At 44.1% G+C, this 12,503-nt stretch overlaps 1 protein-coding gene across 7 annotated transcripts in view; it reads left to right on the plus strand.

The window, feature by feature from the left end:
- Window positions 1-12,503, plus strand: part of LOC103245991 (E3 ubiquitin-protein ligase HERC2) — a 219,985-nt gene that overhangs the window by 32,661 nt on the left and 174,821 nt on the right. The gene's annotated exons all lie outside the window — the stretch shown is intronic.

The following is a 12,503-nucleotide window of genomic DNA, read 5'->3' on the forward strand; positions in this document are numbered from 1 at the left end:
TTTTTTTTTTTTTTTTTTTTTTTTTTTTTTTTTTTTTTTTTGAGACGGAGTCTCGCTCTGTCGCCCAGGCTGGAGTGCAGTGGCGCAATCTCGGCTCACTGCAAGCTCCGCCTCCCGGGTTCACGCCATTCTCCTACCTCAGCCTCCCCAGTAGCTGGGACTACAGGCGCCCGCCACTGCGCCCGGCTAATTTTTTTCTATTTTTTAGTAGAGACGGGGTTTCACCATGGTCTCGATCTCCTGACCTTGTGATCCGTCCGCCTCGGCCTCCCAAAGTGCTGGGATTACAGGCGTGAGCCACCGCGCCCGGCTTGCCCATTTTTTAATTAAGTTTTTTGTTTTGGGTTATAGGAGTTCTTTATTGTGGATGGACTTTCATAATCTTTTGCCTTTATCCAAACCAGTAAAACCCATATATTTATTCTATGCTTACTTTTTTTGGTGTAATTCAATTTTTGAAATGTCTGATGCATTTTTGTTCCAATTAAAAATATACATGGAATAAATGTTGTTTTATAAAAATATATAGATTATAAAGCAGAAATTTCACCTGACTGCCCACCCAAATTTCAGTTTTCCTCTAAGCGTTAGCCACTATTATCCCTTAGGTGTGGATATTCAGACTTTCTTTTCCTTGCATGTGTAAATGTACATGTGTAATGTACATATATAAAAATAATTTGTGACACCAGGCTTGCACCTGTAATCCCAGCACTTTGGGACGCTGAGGTGAGAGAATTACTTGAGGCCAGCAGTTTGAAGCTGCAGTGATCTATGATTGTGCCTCTACCTGGGTGACAGAGTCAGACCCTGTCTCTTAAGAAAAAAATTCGTATCTGCAGTTAATAATAGTACCCACTTTGTAGGTTATTATGGGACCAGTACAGTAGGCCAGGCAAAGTGCATATGCTATTATCTTGCATGTAGTAAGTACCAGCACATACTGTCTGTTATCCAGAAATTTGCTGAAATGTGCCTTGTATTTTCTCTTTTTCCATTTTGTTCAGTCTTACTAGAAGTTATCAGTTTGAGTTTTTTCAAAGAGCCAGTTGTTGGTTTTAGTGATTTTGTTTGTTTTCTTTTTCATTGATTTCTGCTTTACTCTTTATTATTTCCTTTTTTCTGCTGGCTTTGGGTTCCATTTACTCTTCTGTCTCTTCTAGTTTCTTAAGGTAAAGGCTTAGCTTAGATCATTGACTTTCGATTTTCTGTCTTTTCTAACAAGTGTTCAAAACTATAATATAAATTTCCCTCTAAGCATTGTTTAGCCACATTTCACAAATTTGGAAATGTTTATTCATTTTCATCTTCATTCAGTTGAAAATATTTTCTAATTTCCCTTTTAATTTCTTCTTTTACCCACTTATTATTTGGAAATGTGTTATTTCATTTCCAAATATTTGGGGATTTTCAAATATCTCCTGTTAACAATTTCTAAATTGGTTGCAGTCAGAGAACATATTCTGTGATTTCATTGTTGAGGCTTGTCTTAAGCCCCAGAATATGGTGTATTCTGTGGAATGTTTCATGCACACGTAATAAGAATGGCTGGGTGCTGTGGCTCATGCCTGTAATCCCAGCACTTTGGGAGGCTGAGGTGGGTGGATTACTTGAGGTCAGGAGTTCAAGACCAGCCTGGCCAACATGGTGAAACCATCTCTACCAAACATAAAAAAAATTAGCTGGGTATGGTGGTGGGCACTTGTAATCTCGATTGCACCCCTGCACTTTATTCTGGGTGACAAAGTGAGACTACATTTCAAAAAAGAAAAAAGTGTATTTTGCTGCTCTGTAACGCTTAGTGAGATCAAGTTGTCAGTGTTCAGGTATCCTTGACTTGAAATAATTTTCTGCCTACTTGTTCTATTCACTGTTAGGAGAGGAGTTGAACTAACACGCAAGGTTGGATTACCACATTGGTTTGACGTGAATCTCAGATATTTTATCAGTACCAGATTACTTAGGAACTTTAAAGATACAAGTAATATCCTCACTTGTGTGCTCAGGCAAAGCAGGAAGAGATATGGACAGTCTGTGCAACTCCCCCAGGTCCGTCCTGTTTGAACTCCGCCTGAGAGATGAGACCTCTCACTGAGGTGCTGAGGTGTGTCATCCTCTAACTGAGGTGCGTCCTCCTGTAACTGAGGTGCGTCGTCCTCTCACTGAGGTGCTGAGGTGCGTCGTCCTCCCACTGAGGTGCGTCCTCCTCTAACTGAGGTGCGTCCTCCTCTCACTGAGGTGCGTCGTCCTCTCACTGAGGTGCTGAGGTGCGTCCTCCTCTCACTGAGGTGCGCCCTCTCACTGAGGTACTGAGGTGCTGAGGTGCGTAGTCCTCTTGCCGAGGTGCGTCGTCCTCCCGCTGAGGTGCGTCGTCCTCTCACTGAGGTGCTGAGGTGCGTTGTCCTCCCGCTGAGCTGCGTAATCCTCCTGCTGAGGTGCGTCGTCCTCCCGCTGAGGTGCGTCCTCCTCTCGCTGAGGTGAGTCGTCCTCTCACTGAGGTGCTGAGGTGCGTCGTCCTCCCGCTGACGTGCTGAGGTGCGTCGTCCTCCCGCTGAGGTGCGTCGTCCTCCCGCTGAGGTGCGTCCTCCTCTCTCTGAGGTGCGTTGTCCTTCCGCTGAGGTGCGGAGGTGCGTCGTCCTCCCGCTGAGGTGCGTCGTCCTCCGGCTGAGGTGCGTCATCCTCCCGCTGAGGTGCGTCGTCCTCCGGCTGAGGTGCGTCGTCCTCCGGCTGAGGTGCGTCGTCCTCCCGCTGAGGTGCGTCGTCCTCCGGCTGAGGTGCGTCGTCCTCCGGCTGAGGTGCGTCGTCCTCCCGCTGAGGTGCGTCGTCCTCCGGCTGAGGTGCGTCGTCCTCCGGCTGAGGTGCGTCGTCCTCTCGCTGAGGTGCGTCGTCCTCTCCCTGAGGTGCTGAGGTGCGTCGTCCTCTCACTGAAGTGCGTCCTCCTCTCACCGAGGTGCGTCGTCCTCTCACTGAGGTGCTGAGGTGCTGAAGTGCATCTTCCTCTCACTGAGGTGCGTCCTCCTCTCGCTGAGGTGCGTCATCCTCTCACTGAGCTGCTGAGGTGCGTCGTCCTCTCACTGAGGTGCGTCCTCCCCTCGCTGAGGTGCGTCATTCTCTCACTGAGCTGCTGAGGTGCGTCCTCCTCTCACTGAGGTGCGTCCTCCTCTCGCTGAGGTGCGTCCTCCTCTCGCTGAGGTGCGTCCTCCTCTCGCTGAGGTGCGTCCTCCTCTCGCTGAGGTGCGTCCTCCTCTCGCTGAGGTGCGTCGTCTTCTCACTGAGGTGCTGAGGTGCGTCCTCCTCTCGCTGAGGTGCGTCCTTCTCTCACTGAGGTGCGTCCTCCTCTCACTGAGGTGCGTCCTTCTCTCGCTGAGGTGCGTCCTCCTCTCACTGAGCTGCTGAGGTGCGTCCTCCTCTCACTGAGGTGCGTCCTCCTCTCGCTGAGGTGCGTCCTCCTCTCGCTGAGGTGCGTCCTCCTCTCGCTGAGGTGCGTCCTCCTCTCGCTGAGGTGCGTCGTCCTCTCACTGAGGTGCTGAGGTGCGTCGTCTTCTCACTGAGGTGCTGAGGTGCGTCCTCCTCTCACTGAGGTGCGTCCTCCTCTCGCTGAGGTGCGTTGTTCTCTCACTGAGGTGAGTCGTCCTCTCCCTGAGGTGCTGAGGTGCTGAAGTGCATCTTCCTCTCACTGAGGTGCGTCCTTCTCTCGCTGAGGTGCGTCATCCTCTCACTGAGCTGCTGAGGTGCGTCCTCCTCTCACTGAGGTGCTGAGGTGCGTCCTCCTCTCACTGAGGTGCGTCCTTCTCTCGCTGAGGTGCGTCCTCCTCTCGCTGAGGTGCGTCGTCTTCTCACTGAGGTGCTGAGGTGCGTCCTCCTCTCGCTGAGGTGCGTCCTTCTCTCACTGAGGTGCGTCCTCCTCTCACTGAGGTGCGTCCTTCTCTCGCTGAGGTGCGTCCTCCTCTCACTGAGCTGCTGAGGTGCGTCCTCCTCTCACTGAGGTGCGTCCTCCTCTCGCTGAGGTGCGTCCTCCTCTCGCTGAGGTGCGTCCTCCTCTCGCTGAGGTGCGTCCTCCTCTCGCTGAGGTGCGTCGTCCTCTCACTGAGGTGCTGAGGTGCGTCGTCTTCTCACTGAGGTGCTGAGGTGCGTCCTCCTCTCACTGAGGTGCGTCCTCCTCTCGCTGAGGTGCGTTGTTCTCTCACTGAGGTGAGTCGTCCTCTCCCTGAGGTGCTGAGGTGCTGAAGTGCATCTTCCTCTCACTGAGGTGCGTCCTTCTCTCGCTGAGGTGCGTCATCCTCTCACTGAGCTGCTGAGGTGCGTCCTCCTCTCACTGAGGTGCGTCCTTCTCTCACTGAGGTGCGTCCTTCTCTCGCTGAGGTGCGTCATCCTCTCACTGAGCTGCTGAGGTGCGTCGTCCTCTCACTGAGGTGCTGAGGTGCGTCCTTCTCTCGCTGAGGTGCGTCGTCCTCTCACTGAGCTGCTGAGGTGCGTCGTCCTCTCACTGAGCTGCTGAGGTGCGTCCTTCTCTCGCTGAGGTGCATCCTACTCTCACTGAGGTGCTGAGGTGCGTCGTCCTCTCACTGAGGTGCGTCGTCCTCTCGCTGAGGTGCGTCCTCTTCTCACTGAGGTGTGTCCTCATCTCACTGCACAAGTAGCATTAAGGATGCGTAGTGTTGCCGTTTTGTAGTCAAATAGTTTATACACTTTAGGGAACCTTTTCCAGGGAACCATGTCCCATAAGTCCATGGATTTTAGGTATGTTTACCAAACAATCCTAAACTAACCACATCTTGCTAAAAACATTTCTTAGATAAAGACTCTTCTCCTAGCAAATACCAGTCATTTATTTACAGAGAAGCCAGTCTCAGCATTCTGGGGAGATCAGCCCCAGCGACTGGCCTTTGTTTCCCTGGAGTATCTCCGTTGTGCTGGGGAGGCATGAAAAGCAATTTCACTGCTTAGTTCATCTTTCTTCTGAGGAGAATTGAAATCTCATGCTAATTACAGATTATTTTCTTTCAGCTCTGCAGTTTTTGCTTCATGTATTTGAGAATTGTGTTATACGATGCACGCACTTCCAGGATTTTTACATCATTTTCGTAAATTTGACCCCCTTTATCTCCGGTGACGTTCTTTGTTGTGAAGTCACCTTGGTTTGACTACTATCCTTTCTTCTGATTTGGTATTTGTGTGGTGTGTTTGCCAGGTTTAGCTTTTTTCACTTTCAACCTTTGTGTATGTGTGAAGTGGATTTCTTTCAGGTATCATATAATTAGGTCTTGCTTCTTTATTCAGCCTGACAACCTCTGGTTTTTACTTGGAGTCTTTAGACCACTTGGGTTTAAATCTGTCATCTCTGGGGTTTTCAGCTACATCTTTCACTTGTCGCTGTCTGCTCTCTAATGGTATTACCCTGCCTGAGCCTTGGGGCAGTTCTCTGACTACGGCTTCCTGCTTCTGACCTGTTCTTGGTTGGTTGTGTTGCTGTGTCATATATCCAAGTGAAACATGGTGTAAACCCCACAATATGCTGTTTTTGTTTATGCTTTAAATAGGCAATTACATTTTTTCCCCTCAAAATTGAAAAGAGAAAAAAAAGTCTTTTTTTTTTTTTTTGAGACAGAGTTTTGCTCTTGTTGCCCAGGCTAAAGTGCAATGGCATGATCTCAGCTCACTGCAACCTCCACCTCCTGGGTTCAAGCAATTCTCCTGCCTCAGCCTCCCTATATCTGGGATTACAGGCACACCCCACTATGCCCAGCTAATGTTTTTGTATTTTTAGTGGAGACAGGGTTTCACCATGTTGGCCAGGCTGGCCTCTAACTCCTGACCTTAGGTGATCCATCTGCCTCAGCCTCCCGAAGTGCTGGAATTATAGGCGTGGCCACCACACCCGGCTTTTTTTTTTGAGATGGAGTTTTGCTTTTGTTGCCCAGGCTGCCAGGCTGGAGTGCAATGGCACAATCTTGGCTCACTGCAACCTCTGCCTCCTAGGTCCACGCTATTCTCCTGGCTCAGCCTCCCGAGTCACTGGGATTACAGGCATTTGCCACCACACATGGCTAATTTTGTATTTTTGAGTAGAGACAGGGTTTCATCATGTTGGTCAGACTGGTGAACTGACCTCAGATGATCCAACCGCCTGGGCCTCCCAAAGAGCCACTTTGAGTGGCCAAATAAAAGTATTGTATATTAACCTACATGTTTACCATTTTGGGCCCTTAAGGTTTTGTTTATAGCCCAGCTGCCTTCTGGTATCATTTTCCTTCAGTTTGAAGATCTCCCTAATTTACCGTTTCTAGATCTGCTGGCAGAGAAGTTTTTCAGTTTGTCTGGGTATCAATTTTGGCTTTATCTCTGACTCTACACAAATCACTTTGTCTCACCTTGGGCCTCTCATGTATAAAATTGGCAAGTGGCTGGGCGCGGTGGCTCACGCCTGTAATCCCAGCACTTTGGGAGGCTGAGGCGGGCGGATCACGAGGCCAGGAGATTGAGACCATCCTGGCTAATATGGTGAAACCCCATCTCTACTAAAGATACAAAAAAATTAGCTGGGGATGGTTGGCAGGCGCCTATAGTCCCATCTTCTGGGGGAGGCTCAGGCAGGAGAATGGCATGAACCTAGGAGGCTCAGGTTGCAGTGAGCCGAGATCGTGCTGTTGCATTCCAGCCTGGGTGACAGAGTGAGACTCTGTCTCAAAAAAAAAAAAAAAAAAAAAAGTATAATATAATGTAAATAATTAAAATTATATATAAAATAAGTGAAAGTACTTACTCAGAGAGTTGCTGTGCAAATGACATGAAATAATGCACTTGAAGCTCCTGAGTCAGTGCCTGGCACATACTGTTTGATAAACATTTGTTGTGATTTTAAAAATCTGTTGTTTTTCCCTTCTCCTTTCCTCTCACCTAGGCATCAAAGTACCTACAGTTATGGGTGTGTAATTAGATCAAAAATAATACCTTTCTTGCTCAGATTAAAGCCCAGCTTATTGACTCAGGGTGGCTTTAATGAAGAGGGTTTTCTTTGGAAGCTCTGCTTGCTCACAGGTACAGAGCTTTCGCAGAGCCAGCTCTCTACCTGGCAGCCTTGAAGGAGCTTGAATCAAAAGCATATTCTTGAGCCATGTCATCTTTAATCAAACTGCAGGTGGAATTTGTAGCTTTTAGAATAGCTCCTATTCCTTTCATTCCTTTTTTCTTTTTTGCTCTTCCAGCTCAACCTAAAAAGAGAAACACATTAATTTGAGCCATGGGAATTTAGAACTTGTTTTTTCTTTTGCTTAGATGTGTTTGACTAAAGCTTCCTTTTTCACAGATTTATTTTTTCCAACATTTTATTATGAAAAAAAATACAGAAAAGTTGAAAGAGTTTTACAGTGCGCACCCACGTATTGACCACCTAAGACTGTGCCGCTGGCGTTATCCCACATTCTTTATCACAGCTCTCTCCACCTTTTCGTGCCTCTATTCATCCATCAGTCCCTCACATTTTTTTTCAGTGTTTCCAAGGAGACCTCTGGACACTTGCTTCTCAACATTGCAGCGTGTAGGCCCTCAGCAGGAGTTCAGAGGTGCACATTTCACAGTGAACCTTCTGGGAGTGTTGACAGATCACAGCTTTTCTTTTTGTCTAACGAAAAGGGCTTGCTGGCTATTGGGTGTTGTAATCTCTTAGGACAGTAAACTCTTAGTGACTATCTAAATCATTCTTAATGATTCACTCTGCAGTGTAAAGTAGGTCTAGGAGGACCCTTTCTGACATTGCTGTTAGCATAAGTTTTAGCTTAAGGTTTTGTAAATGCTGTTTATCAAGATGAAGTTCCCATTTATTGCTATTTTCTGAGAATTTTTATTATGCATGAGTATTGAATTTTGTTATTGGCTTTTTCTAAATCAATTGATAGGTAATCATGCGATTTTTGTTCTTTAGCCTATTAATAGGGTGGGTTACATTGCTTTTTGACTGTTGAACCAGCTTTGCATTCCTGAAATGAAACTACTTGGCGATGATTTGAAATTCTTTTTATATATTGTTTAATTTACTTGCTTGTAAATCACTGAATATTTTTGTGTGTCTCTGTATATATAAAGTATATTGTTCTGTAGTTTGTACTGTCTTTAGGTTCGATATCATGCTAATATTAGCTTCTTAAAATGAATTGGGAGGTTTTTCCTCTTCTAGTTTCTGGAAGAGATTGTTTTCAGTCTGTATTAATTATTTTTTAATGTTTGATGGAATTATCCAGTGAATTCATTTGAGTCTGGTAATTTCTTTTTTGGGGATTCTTAGAATTAGGAATTCAGTTTTCTTGAGAGTGGTAGGGCTGTTCAAATAATCTATTTTATATTTGGTGAGTTGTGGTAATTTGTATTATTTGAGGAATAAGTCCATTTTGCCCAAGATGTCAAAGTTACATGTGTAGAGTTGTACCTAGTAATTCTTAATTATCTTTTTTGATATCTTCAGAGCCTGTTTCAACACTAATGTTGGTAATTTATGTCTTTTTTTTTTTTTGGTCAGTCTTGCTTAGAGAGGTGTGTCAGTTTTATTGATCTTTTCAGAGATCCAGCTTTTTGCTTTACTGTTTATTGTTTTTCTGTTTTCACTTTGTTTCTTTTGTTTCTACTCTTAATTATTTCTTCCTTTCTACTTACTTTTGGGTTTATTTTGCTATTTTTTTTCTTTTAGGTTGCTGAGGGGGTACTTATATTATTGATTTGTTTCCAAGTTTCTAATGTACCATTTGTTTAGTGCTGTAAATTTCTCTCACCCACTGTAGCTCTTTCCCATACATTTTGATGTATTGTACTTGCATTTTCTCTCAGTTCAGAATATATTTTAAAATTTTCCTTGAGACTTCCTCTTTGATCCATGGGTTATTTAGAAGTTTATTGTTTAGTTGGCAATTTTCCTGTAATTGTTCTTTTGTTGACTTCTAATTTATTTCCATTGTTTGAGGGAACATAGGCTGTGTGACTTTAATTTCAAAAAATTTGTTAGGTTTGTTTTATGCCTCAGAATATGTTCTAACTTAGTATTTGTTTTGTGGATACTTGAAAAGATTTTGTATTCTGCTGTTATTGACTGGAGTGTTCTATAAATTTTGATTGGATCTAGTTGATTGATGGTGATGTTGAGTTCTATATCCTGGCAGTTTTTCTGTCTCCTAATTTTATCAACTGTAGAGGGAGATTTTGAGGTCTCCAACTATATGTCTTTTTCTCCTTTTAGTTCTGTTCATTGTTTTTGTTTGTTTGGTATATACATGTTTCGAATTGCTGCGTCTTAACGGTGGATTGACCAAGTTCTTATTTTATAATGTTGCCATCTGTTCCTGGTAATTATCTTTTTTTTTTTTTGAGACGGAGTTTTGCTCCTTTTGCCCAGGCAGGAGTGAAGTGGCACGATCTCAGCTCACTGCAACCTCTGACCCCACCGGGTTCAAGTGATTCTCCTGAGTAGCTGGAATTATAGGCATCCGCCATCAGGTCCAGCTAATTTTTGTATTTTTAGTAGAGATGGGGTTTTGCCATGTTGACCAGTCTGGTCTCAAACTCCTGAGCTCGGGTGATCCACCCACCTTGGCCTCCCAAAGTGCTAGGATTACAGGCGTGAGCCACTGTGCCTGGCCCTACTGATAATTATCTTTGCTCTGAAGTTTACTTTATTTGATATAAATGTAGCCAACTTCTGCTGTCCTTTCAGTAATGTTTGCATGATCTTTCTTTTTCTATACTTCTGTTTTCAGTTTGCCTGTTTGAAGTCACTTTCTTATGGATAACATGTAGCTGCATCATGTTCTCTAGTCTACTCTGCCAGTGTCTGTCTTTTAATTGATGTATTTAGACTGTTTACATTTAATTTAATGTCATTGGTAAATTGAGGCTTAACACTGCCATTTTGTTTGGTATTTTCTGTTTCTTCTGTTTTTCATTTTTTCGGTTCGGTTCTTCCTGGCTCTCTGTGGTTTACTTGACCATTTTTAGCATTCTATTTTATCTATAGTGTTTTAGAGTGTATCTTTTTGTATAGCTTTTTTAGTGACTTTTCTAGGTGATATATTACATACAGATTGAGCATCTCTGAACCCTAAATCCAAAATCTGAAATGCCCCAAAATTTGAAACTTTTTGGCACCCCAGCGTGATGCCCCCAAGTTGAAAATTCCATTCATAAGTACTTAGCATGAACTTTGTTTCATACAAAAAATTATTAAGCATTCTATATAAAATTACCTTCAGGCTCTGTGTATAAGGTATACACATATTAAGCATTCTATATAAAATTACCTTCAGGCTCTGTGTATAAGGTATGTATAAAACATGAATGTATTTAGACTTGGGTCCTATCCCCAAACTATCTCATTATTTACATGCAAATATTCCTAAATCTGATAAAAATCTGAAATGTGGAACACTTGGGTTCCTGAGCGTTTTGTAAGGGACACTCAACCTGTGTGTGTATGAACACTTATCAGATTGTACCTAGTGTTGTCATTTACCAGCTTCTGGGATATAGAAACTACCTTCCTTTATGCTCCTTTATGTTCTCCTTTTCATAATATATTTGCCTTAAGTATTTCATTTGCTTACATTGATAACCACATATGACAGTGTTATAATTTTTGGTTGAACCTTCAGACATAATTTAGCAAAGTCAAGAGGTGAGGAAAAAGTGTATTGTATTTATACATAGGTGTGCGTGTCATGCTCTTCTTTCTGGAAGTTCCAGGGTTTTCTTGTTTGATGGTTGCCATTCTGCTTAGAGAACTTCCATTAGCCTTTCTTTTGGTGTGTGTCTTCTGGTGACAAATTCTGTTTTACTTCCTCTGAGAATGTTTTGCTTTCCTTTTCATTCCTGAAGGACATTTTTCCTGGATATAAGAATTCTGTGGTAATGGTTCTTTTCATCATTTGAAAAATATTTCGTACTTTCAGCCGGGGTCCATGATATCTGATGAGAAATTCGCTGTCATTTGACTTGTTAATCCACAATAGCTAAGGTACTGTTTTTCTTTAGTGGCTTTTGAAATGTTTTGTCTTCTGTTTTTTTGGAGTTTGATTATGATATGTCTTAGATTGGATTTCTTTGGGTTCATCCTGTTTAGGGTTTGCTTACTTTAGATCTGTAGATTTATGTCTTTTGCCAAATTTGGGAACTTTTAAGCCATCACTTCTTAGAGTACAGTTTCAACCCTGCCTTCTTTCTCCTATCCCTTCCTGAGTTCAGTGACCAGAGTTGTTATAGTCCCATAGGTCTCCGAGACGGTTTTTTTTTTTTTTTTGTGGGGACATATATTTGTTTCTTTCTTTCTTTCTTTTTTTTTTTTGGGACGGAGTCTCTCCCTGTTTCCCAGGATGGAGTGCAATGGCACGATCTCAGCTCACTGCAACCGCCTCCCCCCGAGTTCGAACGATTCTCCTGTCTCAGCCTCTCGAGTAGCTGGGATTACAGGTGCCTGCCACCATGCCCAGCTCATTTTTGTATTTTTAATAGAGATCGGGTTTCACCATGTTGGCCAGGCTAGTTTCAAACTCCTGACCTTGTGATCCGCCTACCTTAGCCTCCCAAAGTGCTGGGATTACAGCTGTGAGCCACCGCGCCCCGCCTTGGGGGCGTGTATTTCTTCTGTGTTATTCACATTGAGTAACCTCTATCTTTTCCATCACTGATTCTTTGACCTTTTTCCTCCATTCTACTGCTATTTCCATTCACTGAGTTTTTATTTTGGTTGTTGTATTTTTCAGTTCTAAATTCTATTTGGTTTCTTTTCTCTTCCTTTTCTTGTCTTAGGCTTTCTATTTTTTCATTTATTTCACATGTGTTTGTAATTGCTTGTTGAAACCTTTTTATCATGGCTGCTTTTAATTATTTGCCACATTATGCCCACATCTTTCATTGTGGTATTTCTATAATTGTTTTTTAAAATTTGGTCTTAGATCTTCCTGGTTGTTGGTATCATGAGTGACTTTCTCTCTCTCTCTTTTTTTTTTTTTTTGAGACGGAGTCTCGCTCTGTCACCCAGGCTGGAGTGCAGTGGCCGGATCTCGGTTCACTGCAAGCTCCGCCGCCCAGGTTTACGCCATTCTCCTGCCTCAGCTTCCCGAGTAGCTGGGACTACAGGCGCCCGCCACCTCGCCCAGCTAGTTTTTTTTTTTTTTTGTATTTTTTAGTGGAGACGGGGTTTCACCGTGTTACCAGGATGGTCTTGATCTTATGACCTTGTGATCTGCCCGCCTCGGCTTCCCAAAGTCCTGGGATTACAGGCGTGAGCCACCGCGCCCGGCCATGGGTGACTTTCTCAATGGAACATGTTGTTAGGCGACTCTAGGTCTTACTTAAGTGTTCTGTGTAAGTGGTTAAATCTTTCTGTGACCCTGCTTTGGCCGGGATAGGGCGTGCTTCACCTCATCACTAGCAGCTCGAGACGAAGTCCAGACTTCCCACTTTGCCTAGAGGCCCCTGGTTACTGTGAGGCAGGGGTGGGAGTTCTGACTCCCCAGTGGTGTCCA

This window comes from Chlorocebus sabaeus, chromosome 26 (genome assembly GCF_047675955.1).
Source record: "Chlorocebus sabaeus isolate Y175 chromosome 26, mChlSab1.0.hap1, whole genome shotgun sequence".
Taxonomy (NCBI): Eukaryota; Metazoa; Chordata; class Mammalia; order Primates; family Cercopithecidae; genus Chlorocebus; species Chlorocebus sabaeus.